Source organism: Danio aesculapii, chromosome 5 (genome assembly GCF_903798145.1).
Source record: "Danio aesculapii chromosome 5, fDanAes4.1, whole genome shotgun sequence".
Taxonomy (NCBI): Eukaryota; Metazoa; Chordata; class Actinopteri; order Cypriniformes; family Danionidae; genus Danio; species Danio aesculapii.
In genome coordinates, this window is record NC_079439.1 from 56,352,282 (window position 1) to 56,370,667 (window position 18,386).

Sequence of the window (18,386 nt, forward strand, 5' to 3'; positions counted from 1 at the left end):
TTCATTGCTGGATTTACAAGCAGAAAAACATTGATGGGCTTATCAATGATCTCAATTCCTTTTTCAACAACTTTTCATTCAACAACAACTTTAAAAAACTTTCATTCACTTTTTCAGTTGTCTCTAGAAACAGCACAACTCAATCTTGATGTCAATTTTTTTTTCACCTGTACCCCACAACCTGTCCAAGCAGAAGACTACATTCTTCAGGAGAAGATTCAAAACAAATCTGTGAGAAAGATTCTTTTCTGTGGCCTCTTGTAGCTTCATTGCATTCTGGAGAGATATTCTAGAAGGGTCTCGGCATTTGGCATTATAAGCACAACATTGTGAGATGAGCTGAGTCTGCTATCTGTCGTAGTGTGACACCATCTGTCAATGTGTCCAGTGTAGTGTGCATTAACAAGCTTAAAACAGCAAACAAGTTGGTCGAGTTTGACTGTTTTTTTATAGTATTTTTATTTTTTTGCCCCGCTCAAACAGAGGCAATCATTAACAGAGACCTTAGTAGGCTATTGTGTATTGTGTCACTCTTTATCGACCCACCACCCTTTTTCGACATCTGTCACTGTTCTGGCCACTACCATTTCACTGTTAAATTTGGAAGTGTTAATCCGGGGCAATGATGCACGCATACACATCGTGCTTTTTTGTTTGTAATTTCTTTTCTTTTTTACTGTGTGTGTAGCTATTTACACATTTGGAAGAGACAGACTGGGCTGAATTGCACTGGAGATTTTATGAGTTCATTTTGTGTTGGATATGACATGAATTCACTGTTTGTATAATAATACATCACTCTTATTCAGGGTCACACTTATCTCACATTGGTTTGAGTATTCATTGACGTTCCTTTAGGAGACTGTTTTGATTGTTGTCATTGAGCTGCTGCTTGAGTCATTGTGTCTACAGATGAGACTGATGCAACAGTTACTCACTGTAAACACAGTTTCATATGCTTTATAATTGCAATACATTGAACATCCCCAATCAGTCCTGTTAGTGATGTCTCCAAGGGCAGATTTTTTTTCAAAAACAGAACAGTTTTCAGAGTTGAAGTTCAGTTTAGTTCAGTGTAATCCATCATATATCTATATATCTATATATTTCTCTCTCTCTCTCTCTCGTAGAGCATGCTGGGAGTGAGTGCGTTGTGAGTGAGCGTGTGTGACTCGGGTGTTTGAGTGCCTTGCTTTTCAAACTTTTTCCTTTTCTCTTATACTCTTTGTTATATGGTGTAGGAGTTTATTCTTTTCTTCTTATTTGCTTTGGTTTTTCGGGGGGAGGGGATTGGGTTGTAGGGGTTGTGGGGGTTTTGGGAGTGGGGAGTATGGCTGGGGCAGGTACAGGTGCGCGGGGATTGAGCTCGCTCACGCGTCGTCACGGTGTGAAAGTGGCGTCTGCAGTGAGCGTGGAGAGCTGTTGTTTAGCTGTTGGTGAAATTGTGGGACATGAGAATATTTTGTCTGCATCTAAAATGAATAGTGCAATAGTTATCTTTTTAAGCACAGTAGAGAATGCAAATGAAGTGGTTCAGAAAGGAATTACCCTTACAAAAAAACCCCACAGGAATCCTGCAGGAATGTTGTGCAGATTTCCTACAGGATTTTCAGCTCATTTTCCTGTAGGAATACCTGCAGGAAATTTATGCAGGGATTATTCCTGCAGGAATTACAATCCTACAGGTCTATTAAAATATACAGTTCCAGCAGGATTATCGTGCAGGACAGATATGAATTTAGAGAAATTTCACAATGAAACAATGTATTTTCACAATTTTTTATTAAAATTGTAAAAAAAAAAAAAAAAAAAAGAAAGAAAAAAAGAAAAAAGTAGACCAAAGCAGAATCCAATTCACAGCAGGCTGCATTTACTCCATTTCCCTAAAAAAAGTAAAGAAAGTAAGTGGTATAGTTGGTGTAGGGGAGAATGCAGTCTTTACAGTATAAAAAGCATTACAGCTATGAATCCCCATAAACAACCAATGCATCCTTTTCACAAGACTGTTAAAATGTGTTTAACAGTCATCAGCATCCTATATACCTTAAAGTTTTTAATATTTAGATTTTTTAAATGTATGTACATTTATATGTATTTATGTATAATATAATCTTTGCGTCAAATTACAAAAAATAAATGATCGCTTATGCGAGGAGTATTTAATGAAGTGTCTATGGGGACAAGATCGTAGATCTGACATCATTCCCTCTTCAGGCTGCCGTTACCAGTCTCACACTATTTTATTTTCCTTTTTCTGTAAGTCTTGATAACACCATCCTGGGGTTTTCCTTTTATTATTTCAGCAAAAAGAATTGTAAAAAAAATTTTTTTGTTGTATTCTCCAATTCACAAATGTGATAATACAAGTGTGTGTGCGTGCGTGCGTGCGTGCGTGTGTGTACAAATTATTACCTTACTCGTAACTTGTGCTCATCATTTAATTTTTCCGAGTGCTGCCCTGATAACTTTTATTGGTACATCTGGAAATTTCTTCTGTGCTGTGTCTGTAAAATCCCCTCTCCTGAATATCCTCCTCCTGAGAGTTTCTTTGTTCTCTAAAGAGAAGTAAATACTTTAAAAAATACTTAAAAAGTTGAAAATACATATCTTCAATTATGATTAGGCATGGGCCGGTATAAGTTTCTTGTGGTATGATAACTTTGGATAAAAATATCACGATATTGTGATTACTGCTCTAAAATAAGTTATTTTTAAATATCCGAGTAAAAAACTTAAACTTAAACACAATATATTTTATTTTAGAAAAGATTTAAAATATTTTGTAACAGTAAACATGTCAGGCTAAATAATTACAATAAATCATTGACTTCTGCTGTCTTCATTAGTTTCAAAAACACAGATTACTTTACAACACATAAAAACCTTTACAAATACCTTAGAAACAGTTTAAAACTGTGGCTGGTGAACTTTCATCCTCATCGGCAACATCCACAACATCTCCAGGTTCAAAGTTATTTTTCAGTAGGTTCTTTTTAGGAACAATGTCAGGTCGGTGGCTCCTCCCTTCATTCCACTAGGAGCCATGTTTTGCCCATTTTCTAACACAGATAGATAGATATATAGACAGACAGATAGACAGACAGACAAACCCACACACACAAACATATATACACACAAATATATATCATTCATTTATCTGGTTGATTCAGCTGACTGTATCCATGACAACAGTTTTACCTTATGTCAACCTGCCAACAGGTAGTTTGCTGTCCGACCGGCGATCAAAATGATTTCTGAGGTAACAAAAAACGACATTAACATCAATTATAAGCAGTAAATGATAAAAATATAATTAATATAGCCATTTTTTTAATTAAATTTTGATATAGGCGCCGGCGGTAGTAGGCCTGGGTATATTACGTTAGCAATATACTAGTATTGTTAACGTGATCTCGGCTTTAAAAGGAAAAAAAGCATTTGTTTTGGTGTTACAAAGCAATTTACTGATTTAACGTTAAAATAGATAAGTAATTATAGCATTTTAACGATAAAATAACTTAAGAAAAGTACTTTACCTTCAGAAGACGGTTGGTGACAGTTGACTGACGTGCATTCGAATCGGCGACGTGAAGCGAGTCATCTCAATGAATCGGATCTTTTCTCTGAATGATTCATTTTTCCGGAGTTTATAATGTAAACTACATTGTTACGCCAGTAGGTGGCAAAAACGAGCGTCTTTTTAAGTGTGAAAGACTATCTGTATGAACCTGTAAAGCAGATTTATTAAAAACACACACATTCCACAAAGAATTTATTTTCTTAAAGAAAAAAGTATGTTTATAAATAATGTTTGTTTTAATTTGTTTAACAAAGTCCATTTGCCAAATAATACACACACATATTAGTAGTAGTCATTATTAACTTAAATATAATATAGACCTTTACATTATTGGCAGCAATGTATTATCTAATTTCAATTTTGCATTTATATCTTATTTTATTTAAAATGTTTATAATAATGTACTAATTAAATTTACTCTAACACTGCAGAAAACACATTACGTTTACCAATCCAACTAACAATAACCCTAACCTGCTTTTTTAAAGGATAAAAATAGAATAAAAAGTGTACTTAAACGAAGAGGCACCAGTTCCAGCTGCCACAAAAAAGCAATGGACACAGAATAACATAGGTTGCTCAGGTCAAAAAGACAGAGAATCAGGGATAACAGCAACAAACATTTTAAAAGAAAAAGGGATAGACTCTGTTGAACTCATAAAATGCACAGACATACATTCAACATGTGTCCACCTCACAGACAGGTCTTGCAGTTTTTTATTTTAATTTTTTGCATCCAACCAAACAGATGTTAGTTGAATTCAAATAGCTGAATTGACATTTTAATAAATGAAATAAAAAAGTATAGAAATAAAACGTAAAAGTGTAGCGCTTGTTTGTTTGCATATATGCATAATTTGAATGGTTTAGAGTAATGGTTGATTTTTATAATTGCCTATAATCTATTCGTATACTTTTATTTATGTATTTATTAATTTTTTGTTTGTTTGTTGTATTGTTTATCTGTTAGAACTCATATTGTAATGCTACCAACAGCAAGTGACAGAATTTCTTTCTTTCATTCCAATTACAACAAATAACTCCTGCAAGTCCTGCAGGAATGATAAAATCCTGCAGGATTTGTCACTTGCTTGGATTCATTGTAAAACCTGTAGGAAATTCCTGCACATATCGTCAATGTGTCCTACAGGATTTTATAATTCCTGCAGGACAGCAGCTATCCTGCAGGGAAAAAAATTAAATCCTTCAGGATTCCTGTAAAAAGTACTGCAGGATTCTAAAACCTGTAGGAATTGCCTGCACATATTGTCATTTTGTCCTGCAGGATTTCATAATTCCTACAGGATACCAGCAGGTTCCTGCAGAAAAAATGAAAATCCTGCAGGATTCCTGTAGGCTATTTTTGTAAGGGTATACTGGATGGTGTCCTTACTCTAGTTATGCCTCTTTCATTGCCGTCAAAACGAGTCACTATCTCGAACGTCCCACCATTTATTAGTGATGAAGTTTTAACACAAGCACTGTCTCGCTACGGTAAGCTGGTTTCCTCGATTAAAAAAATTCCAATTGGTGGTGCTTCCCCTTTACTGAAACACGTTGTTTCATTCAGACGCTCTGTTTACATGATTGTAAACAATGACGCTGATCTAGAGCTTACGCTTAATTTCCGAGTGGATGACTTCGACTACGTGGTGTTCATTACCACGGACAAGATTAAGTGTTTTGGCTGTGGAAAAATCGGTCATTTGGTCCGTGTTTGTCCCAACAAAACTGAAGAAAACAATCGCCCCGCTAATGCGGGCGGCGCAGCTAATGGTGACGAGCAACCGGCCGATGAGCCCGCCGAGGTGGAACCTGCGGTGGTGGCAGCGAACGGTCATGATGGCGATCACAGTGTGGATCCTGTGGAGAACGCATCGGTTTCAGTGGAGGTGGAAGCGCAAAATGCAAAAGATGTGGAAGACGAGGAAGCCGAAGGTGAGCCAAGCGATAAACAAAATTTGGAAGTTGTTTTGGGGGATGTTCGGGAGGTTGACGGTGGGCAAAATGAAACAGACGTGGAGAAAACAGTATTTAAGGTGCCATTAAAAAGGAAAAAGTCAGACAATGTGCATGGTTTTCGGCAAGTAAAAAAAGTTGATATGGAAGATGAACTTGAGTCAGAGAGTGACAGCGAGCTCTCTGATTCAAGCCTTACACTGTCTCAGAGTGAGTTTTCTAGTCGTAATTATGGAGTAGATGACATCAAACTATTTCTAAGGTCAACGAAGAATAAGAGGGGCGTCTTAGTAAATGAATACTTTCCAGATGTTGAGCAGTTTGTGGATAAAGTTAAAGGTTTTATGGCTGAAGGTTGTTTTTCAAACAAAGAAGTGTATCGATTGAAAAAAATAGTGCGAAAACTCAATGCAGACCTGAATGATGGAAGTGAAAAAGCATAAATTTATGAAGATGAACCACAATAGTTTGTGTTTCTTTTTCTTTTTATGTTTGACTATGGCTGAAGTGTGCATAGCATCATTGAATGTGAATGGTGCACGAAATTCCAAAAAAAGAGCTGAATTGTTTGGGGTTATTAAACAGAAAAACATAGATGTTATTTTTATTCAAGAAACACACAGTGACATTAAGAATGAAGTTGATTGGATGCAAGAATGGGATGGGAATGCTGTTTTTAGTCATAACACCACAATCAGTGGTGGAGTGGGTATTTTATTTACAAAAAATTTTTGTCCAGTATCTTTTCAAGTAGAGGAGATTGTGAAAGGAAGATTTTTGAAAATAAGAGCAATCTTTGAAAAATACATTCTCATTTTTATATGCGTTTATGCTCCAACATCACCAATTGAAAGATTAGTGTTTTTAGATATGCTTAATACTGTGCTACAAAAGTGCAATTCAGAAGAATATTTGTTTTTAGGGGGAGACTTCAATTGTACAGAAAGTCTTATTGACAGGAACCATATTGAACCTCATATACCTTCACGTGAACGTCTCATTAAATGTATTAATATGAATGATTTATGTGATATTTGGAGGCATTTTCATGAAGGACAGAGACAGTATACATGGGCTCATGCTCATGATAATTTTCTTTCTCTTGCGAGATTGGATCGTTTTTATAGTTTTAAACATCAGTTGAGCATTTTTAAAAGCTGCATAATTTCTCCAGTCAGTTTCTCTGATCACCATATGGTTTTATGTTCCTTCTTTTTAAATGAAGTTAAGCCCTGCAGTGCATATTGGCACTTCAACACCAATCTACTATGCAATAGGGATTTTAAGGAAGTTTTTAAGTTTTTTTGGGAAGATTTTAGAAAAACAAAGGATTCATTTCGAGATTTAAATCAATGGTGGGATTTTGGGAAGGTCCAAATCAAACAACTGTGTCAACAGTACACTCGTAATGTCACCAAAGAGTTAAATAGTTCCATGAAAGCCTTGGAGACAGAGATAATCAATTTGCAGATTCTGGCTGATTCAACAAACAATCATAATTGTATAGAAACAATTTCAAATAGAAAAACTCAGTTGGCAGACCTACTGGGGTTGAAAACACAAGGGGCTTTAATTCGTTCACGTTTTTTAAGAATTGAACAAATGGATGCACCATCTAAATATTTTTTTAATCTTGAAAAAAAAAAATGGCCAAAAACGTATTTTACATGCGTTACGCTCTGAGATGGGGGAAATTTTAATTAGACCTGAAGAAATACGTAAAAGAGCAAACAGTTTTTATGAAAATTTGTATAAAAATGAGTTGGATGCAGAGTGGGACTCAGAGAGTGTTTTTTTCAGAGGGTTGAATCAAATGACTGAGGAGGCAAATGATGAGATCTCTGGTGTTTTAAGAATGGAAGAGTTGTATAAAGCATTACAAAAAATGGAATCTGGCAAAGTACCAGGAATTGACGGTCTTCCAGTTGATTTTTATAAATTTTTTTGGACCGAGGTGGGTGATGACCTCTTGCAGGTGCTTAATGACAGTTTAGCATCAGGCAGGCTTCCATTGAGTAGTCGTAGAGCGGTCATCACACTCCTTCCCAAAAAAGGAGACCTTTTAGAAATGAAAAATTGGCGCCCTGTCTCACTTTTATGTGCTGACTATAAATTGTTATCAAAAGTGTTAGCTAACAGGTTAACTAAAGTAATAGATTTAGTGGTGCATCCAGATCAGACTTATTGTGTCCCCGGGAGGTCAATTTTTGATAATATTACCCTTATGCGAGATATTTTTGATGTCTCCAAGTTGCTTCATTTAAAAATTGGTCTTATATCGTTAGATCAAGAAAAAGCTTTTGATAGGGTTGAGCACCCTTATTTGTGGAGAACATTAGAAGCTTTTGGTATTTGTCAAGATTTTATTGATAAAGTGAAAGTACTTTATGGTGATGTTGAAAGTGTGCTGAAAATAAACGGTGGCTTATGCGCTCCTTTTAAGGTCTGTAGGGGTATAAGACAAGGTTGCTCATTATCTGGAATGTTGTATTCACTTGCCATTGAACCTTTGTTACAACAACTAAGAAAAAAAGTTTGTGGGTTGAATTTACCTGGATGTAAAAATAATGTCACACTTTCTGCCTATGCTGATGATGTAGTTGTTTTTATTGACAAGCAGAATGATGTGCAAGTTTTAATGGAAGTCTTAAAGGATTTTAAAAGTTTGTCATCAGCAAAAATTAACTGGAATAAAAGTGAAGCAATTTTAATTGGTAATTGGTTAAAAGATAGGCCAAACCTTCCTGAGGGCTTGATCTGGGGAAAAAGTGGTTTTAAATATTTAGGAGTGTATTTGGGTGATGAAAGTTTAACTCAGAAAAACTGGGAAGGGGTTGTGGATAATATAAAGGGTAGACTTAATAAATGGAAATGGTTAATACCCAAAATGTCGTATAAAGGAAGGGTTTTAATAGTGAATAATTTAGCAGCTTCCAGTCTCTGGCATAGGCTAGCTTGTTTAGATCCTCCTTCACAAGTATTAACAGAACTCCAAGGCCTTTTGGTCAATTTTTTTTGGGATAACTTGCATTGGGTCCCACAGAGTGTGTTGTATTTAACCAAAGAAGAGGGTGGTCAAGGTCTGATACAGCTAAGAAGCAGAATAGCAGCTTTTCGATTACAATTTTTACAAAAATTTCTGTATGGGTCTTCAGTGTATGGATGGCGAGCAGTGACATGCTCAATTTTACACAGTGTTGCAGGGCTGGATTTGGATAAAGCCTTGTTTTTAATGGACCCCCTCAAATTAAATGTTAATAGACTGCCAATATTTTACAGAAATCTTTTTAAGGTGTGGAGTTTGTTTAATTTGCAAAGAAATAGTACATGTTCTCTCCACTGGTTGTTGGAAGAGCCTCTAATATATGGAGCTCGTTTCGATCTAACAAAGGACAGTTCTTCATTTCATGGACTTAACGAAGTGTTGCAGAATTCAAAGATTTATACGCTTGGACGTTTGTTGCATATTGCTGGAGTGGACTTCAGAAAAACGCAAGAAGTGGCCGATGTTTTAAGAATTCGATCCTTGCGGACTGTTGAATATATGTTACAGAAATGGAGAGGACTGGTCAGTGATGAAGAAAAAACTCTGCTAAAAGACAATTGTGGAAAAGTAAATGATTCTGAATCAGAGGATTTTTTTCCGGTTTTCACGTTGCTCCCCAAGTTAGAGGATTTTAAAGGACCCTTCCTGGACTTCAAAAAAACATTGTGCTTGGGTCTATCTATGGTTACTGGCAAAGATTTTTACAAAGTTTGTGTTAAAGTTTTTAATAAAAAAGAACTGAACGATAAAATTGACACACCTTGGCGTGAAGTGTTGGGTGTAGAAGAACATGTTAAACCTGAATGGAGGTCACTGTATAAGCCACCGTTGTCTAAAAGGTCAGGAGATATACAATGGAGACTCCTTCACTGTGCTATTGCAGTCAATGCTTTTATTTCAGTTATTAATCATGATGCCATTGCTAACTGTCCTTTTTGTTCAAAAAGAGAAACAATTTTTCACGCTTTTATGGAATGTAACAGACTGAAACCTTTATTTTTATTTTTGGAAAATATTTTTACCTCCTGTAATGAAATGTTTTCTGTGAGAGTTTTTATTTTTGGTTTTAATTTGTTAAAAGAAAGAGGTTTAAATGTCAACTTCTGAATTTTGTTTTAGGGCAAGCTAAACTAGCTATTTATATGAGCAGAAAAAACAAGGTTGAAAGATTGTCTGGGGAAGATGTGGTGGCAATGTTTGTAACTTGGTTGAAATCACGAGTTCTGATTGATTATTGTTTTTATAAATCTACAAAAGATATGTTGGCTTTTGAAATGAGGTGGTGTGAAAGTGGGGCTTTGTGTTCAGTTGTTGAAGAAGAGTTAGTTTTTACTTTATTTTAATCAATGTATTTATATATATATTTTACATTTTTTACATCCCTTGTGAGTTGATGAAGTGACGATGATTAATTATTTGTAATAAAAGGCACTTTAAATTCAATTCTCTCTCTCTCTCTCTCTCTCTCTCTCTCTCTCTCTCTCTCTCTCTCTCTCTCTCTCTCTCTCTCTCTCTCTCTCTCTCTCTCTCTATATATATATATATATATATATATATGTGTGTGTGTGTGTGTGTGTGTGTGTGTGTGTGTGTGTGTGTGTGTGTGTGTGTGTGTGTGTGTGTGTGTGTGTGTGTGTGTGTGTGTAGTCCTCTTTTATATGCGCTTTCAGTGTCCAGTTTGGCCAAGTTTAATAACAGAATTAGTGTACCAGGCAAGTCATGTCAGTTATCTTGAGGCAGTGGTTCATTCCCTTTCCTTTACTACTATGGGACTGCAGGCACTAATGAATTGCATTGTTTGTTTGCAGCCAAACAGCACTGTTTTTATACACAGGCTCCCTGACCCAAAATCCCTGCCAGCTTTAAAGAAGGGGGGCAGATCTAGACTGATCATGTCTGCTGTGTTTGGCTAACCACCCGCAGACAGGTCTGCAACTATAAATCTTCCCAATGCTGAGGGTGATGAAGGTCTTAACTCATCAGTTTTCACTATTTGTTGCAAAGAGATATTGTAGGGGGAAACAAATAGGCACCAGAATTGTGTCATATGTATTAGTAACTATGTCTTGTTTAGTATAGAAATTTACATAGATAAATCTCTATCTATATATCTGTCTGTCTGTCTGTCTGTCTGTCTGTCTGTCATCTTGATGGATAGGGAAATGATATGAAGAAAAATCTGTTACCACAAGACAAAAAAAAAACAATGAATTATATTGTTCTCTAAAGAGAATTATGTCTGCAAAATTGTTGCAAAAATTTAAAATGTATTGAATTTAAACAAACAAATAACATTTAGTAATTTTCAACTTAATTTGTTTGTTTAAATCACTTAACTTAAAAAAATGAGTAAATCTAAGGAATCATCTTTTAATTATTTTTTTGCGTGTGCATGCGTGTGTTTGTTTGGTGCTGTCTATGTTTGTGTATGTGTGTGAATGAGAGACAGTGTGGTGCTGCGTGTCCATGTAAGTGTGTGCTTATACAGACAGCTTGTTATATCCACCGCCCAAAATACAACACTGTGTATGGAAAGCATCGTCAATGCACTGTGATGCACCGAAATATCGAATTGAACCGAATCGATGGCATGATAATCGTAACCGAACCGAACCATGAGATCAGTATAGGTTCACACCTCTACAAACAAGTGATTGCATGACTATACAAAGTAGAATAATATAATAAGAACATATCAGCTAGCAACATGAAGCAGCAGAAGGAGATGTTTCTAACCTCTAAAAATTAATGAAAGTGAATGGGACCAGAAGTCTCAAGCCAAAAGGATTCAAACAGGTGCGCCTGCTCGTACGCGAGGAGAATAAGGTGAAAAGAAGTGACTGAAACTGCAATTCATTGACTGGCCACTTGGGGCTGGCTTCAGAAGAGTTGATTTCATAGATTCCCAATGATAAAACGGCCAACTTCATAGCAGAAAAAGAAAGTTTATGCCTGATGAAATCAGTTTTATTTGTATGTAGCTAATATTATGCCTCATGACAATAAGGGGTAAATTATTTTATAACTCATGTCCACTTCAGCCTAGACAGATGGCAGCACAGGGCAGATATGCACGAGTCGTTAGGCCTAAAAATCATATTGGTCCAATTTAAATTACAAATGCCAGAGCTGTTATATAAACTAAACATGATTGGCCGTATATTAAAAAGGGGATGAGTTACCCTGTCCTGTCTGATTTTTTTTTTTAAAGAACTTCATGGGACCTTTAAGCTTTACATTCTTTAGTTGAAACAATTACACCGAATTTTATCCACACATATTTCTGCAGAATATCTGAATAACAAAAAATAAATAAATACACTGCTTCTCTAAACTGATTTAAATAGAATTATGGCAGGGTGACATGATGGCTCAGTGGTTAGCACTGTTGCCTCAGAGCAAGAAGGTTGCTGGTTCGAGTCCTGTCTGGACTGTTCATGTGGGTTTTCTCCGGGTGTGCCGGTTTCCCCTACAGTCTAAAGACACGCTCTATAGACTAATAAATTGGCCGTATTGCATGAGTAATTATATAAAAAATAATACTTTATTTTTTCATTGGAAAAATAATTTAATTACAGTAAATATTTGCTTTGTAATTAATTACACCCAACACTGCTTAAGAAACAGAAAGCTGGTGTCTGGTGCATATGGTCTGATAATTCTCAATTTCTGCTGTGATAGTGAGTTCAGTAAACTCAAATGGCCTATACAGTCACCTGATTTCAATCCAATAGAGATGTGGTATTTGCTGGAACTGGAAATTTACATCCTGCATGTGCAACAACTGTGTGATGCTGTTGTGTTAATATGGATCAAGATCTGTGAGGAATGTTTCCAACACCCTGTTGAATCAATGCCATGAAATGATTAATGCAATTCAGAAGGCAAATGAGGTCCAATCCGGTGCTACTGCCTAATTTAGGCCAATGAGCATATACTGTATAAGTGGGTGAACCTTAAAAAAACAACTGTAAACCAGAATTAGGTGTTTTCTTTTATAAAATGATTTGATCGTTGCTGCTTGCTAATTGCTGGTTTATTTATTCATTTTGTTGATTGGCAAGTTGGTGGAGGCATGATTTCATTTCACGGTGACTAGTATTTTGTGGCGATATCTCTTTTCTCTACCAGTTTCTTTTCTTATAAGGAGGTTGACATATTACTGGCACACAAAACCATGACACTAATAAGGAATGTGATTCTCTCACATGCTTTCTGAGAGCAGCAGTAGAGGTCATGCTGATATGTCCTTGTTGGTAAACCTCTGTGTAGGAGAGAGAGCTGTGAAAACCTGCTGTTCACACAGAACAGTGTGTGTGTGTGTGTGTGTGTGTGTGTTGTGTGTGTGTGTGTGTGTGTGTGTGTGTGTGTGTGTGTGTGTGTGTGTGTGTGTGTGTGTGTGCGTGTGTGTGTGTGTGTGTGTGTGTGTGTGCGTGTGTGTGTGTGTGTATGTGTGTGTAAAAGAGAGAGACAGAGAGAGAGCGAGAGCTTGATGGTTGAAAAATGGCATGGTGTTCTGCTCTGTATCAGCAGTCTTTTTGCCAGTTCCTCTAATTTCATAAGTGACCTTCAGCACGTTTTTAGGCTGTCTTTTCCTTCTCCTTGTCTTTTTCTAGAACAGGTGAGCTTTCACAGTCATGCTGGTTTCAGGCCATGCTGTACATACGGCTGATTCCTTCTCAGGGTTATTTTCAAAAACTCATTTGCATAAGTTTCTGTAAGCACAGATTTTAGCAATCTGAAGCTCTGTACGGTTGAATTTGTTCTCTTTACTCCACAAAAATAGATGGCTCTAAAGCCTTCACAGCACATTCATCGAAGCATTTGTTGCTCTACATAACTGATATCTATTTTTTCTTTTTATTGCTAATACTTTTGCCTTCTTGGTTTTGAATGTTCTGACTGCATCAAAGTGCTTGATATCTGAAAAATCTGTATATATAAAAAAGGTTTAACATAAGCAGATTTTGGGCGGCACGGTGGCTCAGTGGTTAGCACTGTCGCCTCACATCTGGTTCGAGCTCCGGTCAGTTGGCATTTCTGTGTGGAGTTTGCATGTTCTCCCTGTGTTGGCGTGAGTTTCCTCCGGGTGCTCTGGTTTCCCCCACAGTCCAGAGACATGCGGTACAGGTGTTTTCCAGTAGGGGTTGTGGCTGAAAGGGCATCTGCTGTGTAAAACATATGCTGGATAAGTTGGCGGTTCATTCCACAGTGGCGACCCCTGATAAAAAAAAAGGACTAATCTGAAGGAAAATGAATTTAAAGTAGATTTTGCCATTTGTCTGTTTGAAACACTAAATTGTAGTGGGAAGTCATGGGCAATCGTAGCTAGTTATCACATTACAGTTAGTGTCATCCAATACGATTAAACCACAAACGACAACCTTTTCCAGTATTATTTTTTAAATTTTTTTTTTTTTTTTTTAAGTAGAATGTATTATTGTACAGAATATATTTTGTCAGAAATTGGCTCAAAACTGATATGAACTAAATAACTTTGACATTTTTCTTTCATGATTTGAATATGTTACCGTCTACTTAGTTAAATTATGTGAATGTCTCTGAATATGCTATGTGTTTCATCTTAAAATTAGAGGAATTAAATTAATAATTGAAATTGCTACAGGCAGGCAGCACAAATATCAATTGACACCATTATTGCACATGAGTGTTTTGGAAGCATTTTAAACACAAAACTACAGTGGCCGAGAGAGCTTAACATGCTGCAATTTAGGAAAACACGTGCAAATACAATAAACGGCAGCAAACTGAGAAAAGATCTTCATCAGTTTGACAGCACACGAACTGCAAATCCTCACAAACGCAAACACATTTTAAAAAAACGTGCTGCATTTTCACACAACACAATGGAATTGTTTCAAGGAGACCCTAAAACGTGATGGACCTGGCTATTTAGGTAATAGTTATTTAGGCAAATAAACACTAAAGACACAGGAATCAGGTTATTAAAATAAACAAACAAAAAACTCAAAGAACAAACAGAAAAAAAAACCTTTCAAAGATCACCTACAACTTCACTGGGAAATAGTTACGGCACAGCGGCATCCATAACGATTTTGGGTCCCCTTAAAACATTTCTGTTGTGTTGCGTTCGCTTTGTGTTGTGAGAAAGCAGCCCGTTTTATTAATTTGTTTGCATTGTGTTAAAAATGCAGTGCTTTTTTAAAAATGTGTTTGCGTTGTGAGGATTTGCAGCATGTGTGTTGTCAAACAAATAAAGATCTTTTCCTAATTGCTGGTGTTATTTGTAATTGCACATGTTTCCTTAAATTGCAGCATGTTAAGCTCTCTGGGTCACCATACAAAACTAATAGGTGAGGTTATAGTGAGATTGTTTACTTGCAGAATTCAGTTGTGGTCGTATCCATGTGATACAAATCAAATATTTGCAATTTCTCAAATAAACACTTTTAAAATCTCCAGTTAAATGCTCTGAAGACCAAAATCATCCAATGTAATGGTGACATAAACCCTACATTAGTACCTGCCATTGTGGTCCTTCTAAAGACAAGCTGTATAAATAAGATGCATCAAATCAAACTCTGTTTACTCCTCCATTTGTCCTGTTGTTTGCTGTTGTTGAAGCATGAAAAGAATGTCAGAAACATTTAAGGGATAGTATACCACAAAATGAAAATTCTTTCATCATTTACTCACCCTCCTTTTGTTTCAAACCTGAGTTTCTGTTTAACACAAAAGAAGATATTTTGGAGACTACTGGAGACTGCTAGTCATTGACTTTCATAGTACATTTTATTCTGAATGAATTGATGGCTGTCCTTTTCCAACATTCTTCAAACTATTTTTTTCTTGTGTTTAACAGCAACAAACAAACAAATAAAAAAATAGTTTGAAGCTGTTATGAAGTACTGTTTCCTTAGCAGCAAGTTACTGTAAATGTCATGTGATTTTATTAATTTGGTCCAGCTTCAGAAAGTCTAGCTAATTGTGCATGCATGCTATTGTTTAAAAGCTCTGTGCTGTAGGTTGAGCATGGATCTGCCAGTTAGCTGTAAGCTACTATGGCAACTACAATGAAAGAAAAGGCAGGGCTGTTCATAGGGACTGAGAAGTGTTTGCTTTTTAATTTTTGATTCATCAGGAGTAGGGCTGAACAATATATATCATTTGAGCATTGATATTGCAGTGTGTGTATCTGCAATAATCACATTGCAGGATTAGATTGTTTATTAAAGATTATTACTTTTGAAATTATTTATACAATGATGACCATGTCATATTACATTTGATTGTTCAATTTCTGTACTTGAATGCGATTTGAGTTCCCAGAAAACCATAAAGCACTCTTTATTTATTTATTTTTGTTTGTAATTTATTTTAATTTATGCAGATGCTCTGTATAGAAAAAGACTTGATCATCCCAGTCAATCGAAACTAATCCAATTTTTCCAAATAGAGCTATTCAAACTATCTGGTGAAATCATATTCATATCGCAATATATATCACAGCAAAACTAAATATCGCAATGTCAGATTTTTCCAATATTGTGCATCCCTTATCAGGGGTCACCACAGCGGAACGAATCGCCAAATACTCTGGCATCATCTTTTATGCGGCCGAACACCCAAATACTCTCTCATTTATGCACACTCATCAACTTCTACCAATTTTATTTACCCACTTTACCTATACATGTATTTGGACTGTGGGGGAAACCGGAGCACCCGGAGGAAAAATGTTACTAAATGTTTGTCACAATACATTGACCATTGTGTGTGCAAGAACAATAAATTTGTGCTCTAATACACTGCACACATTATTGATCTTCTTTATATACAAAGCAGATGTGTGACCAGTTGCTTTGTTATCAGACACTAAAGAATGTTAATTGCTAGGTTTTTCTGTGTGTAAAGCAGGTATGGAGAATAAAGCGGTGGAGAAATTAAGTGGCTTAACGTAGAGGAGCAATATCACATGAGTAGCACTGCGATATGGCTGTATATTGGCACTGGTGGGATATTTGCATTGACACGAGGCCGCAGGCCGAGTGCCTTAGTGTCCCACCAGTGATGAAATACAGCCATATCGCACTGCTACTCATGTGATACTGCGTTTATACAACAGTTTGATGACATAGTCGTGTATATAAAAAGAAAATCAAATCAAACACAGAGAAAATCAAACACGGAGAGTCTCACAAATCTTTTTGTATGAGGAACTACTTTCTTCCACCCTTCCTTCACATCTTCAGCTGAAAGTCAGACTAGCAGAAACCATTTCTACTTTACCAATGTCATTTTAGAGCTAGTATTTAGTAGACAAAACAGGTGATTTCGCTTACATTTTAAGATTATATGCCTGAAGGGCATGAAATGCCATCAGTCTAGAGACATTTACCAGTATTTCTCTGCTGCAATCGGGAAATCACAATAATTAACCCCAAAAAAGCCAAAGCAACGCAATCACTACCAGATTACTGTTGTGTTTGTGATAAGGTAAAACGCTAAACACATGCAGGCATTTCTTCTTTCTTTCTGTTTACTGGACTAGTCTGCAGTAAGGAAAACAGGATATATATTAGAAACAAACAGATGGTCAACCAAAAGGTAACTCATGGTTATACAAAGAGTGGCCAACACAAAATACATACATTCCCGATATATGCATCCCATCTCACACACAATACACTACAGTTACTATGGTATAAAAACTGCAACAAAAAAAATAAAGAGATTGACTTAGAATGTCACTCACCAATTTTATAATATTTTGATCAGCTATAGTTTAAAAATAAGCTGATCTTTTCTACTCTTAAGGACTTATCAGTCTCTGTCACCATTTTGTGGATGGACAATGTTAACCGGCTTTGCTCTGCTCAGTATGACAGGCTGATGGATATCAGAAATTATACATATTTAAAATAGGCACTGTCCTTATAAACTGCAATGTAAACAACAAAATTTTTGCCTATAAAAGCCTCAACAGTACATTATGTTGTCCAACAGTTGCAGTATTTGTCAAACTTTAGTGAGTTTATTGATCTGCTGACACTCTACAGTATGTGGGCAGAGTAATACACAAGGGTGAGGAGACTGTACTGAGACTGACTGTACTGTACTGACTGGAGTGCTGATATTGCAGAAAATCGCATGGCTATCAACCAACCAGATTTGAGAACCAGAAAGAACTTTTGTATAAACATGTATAACATGCTTTATAATATGATAATGTTATAATGATTAACTTGCCACTACAAAGAGCTCTTCCTTATCCACTACAGGATCAATGAAAGGAGACACTATGATTAAAGTCAGAAACATGAGTTGATGAGCTCTCCTTTCTCTTTATTCCATTCATTTATTAGAAAAATCAAACCAACTAAACCCATGTAAACACAGTTTAAATTTGTTAGTGTTTTCTAAAAATTAGTAATACTATTCCTTTCTTTTCAAAGTACATTTATTTAAAGTTAATTTTCTTAATTCAGTGGTTAAGTGAAATAAACTCAAAATCAAATTCCCTTCAGGTGAATATTAATGGTATTCTGGTTACCTAAGTGGTAGCTTGCACTGGTCTATTGGTTAGTTTGCCAGCATAAGTTGCCTTAGTGACTGAGCTGTAAGTCTGATTTATGGAACAGTATTCACAATGTATTAATAAGTCTGACTAACCATAATAGCCTAGTTTCATGGAACAGCCCCCAAGTCACTAAAGACCTGAATATGCAATGACGATTGGTAATCTTTAATTTTCATATGCATTTTATAGAAATTATGCTTCCACATACTTTTAAGGCAGTGCCTAATTTGAGCCGGATC

General features: G+C 36.1%; 1 protein-coding gene and 1 long non-coding RNA gene across 3 annotated transcripts in view; one reads left to right on the forward strand and one right to left on the reverse strand.

Moving 5' to 3' along the window:
- Window positions 1-18,386, forward strand: part of apba1a (amyloid beta (A4) precursor protein-binding, family A, member 1a) — a 101,680-nt gene that overhangs the window by 49,107 nt on the left and 34,187 nt on the right. The gene's annotated exons all lie outside the window — the stretch shown is intronic.
- Window positions 1,835-3,688, reverse strand: LOC130229627 (uncharacterized). Its single transcript, XR_008837863.1, has 5 exons — window positions 3,537-3,688; window positions 3,199-3,254; window positions 2,896-3,059; window positions 2,413-2,555; window positions 1,835-1,883 (listed from the first exon to the last, which is right to left on the reverse strand). It is a non-coding gene; the product is annotated as an uncharacterized LOC130229627 (long non-coding RNA).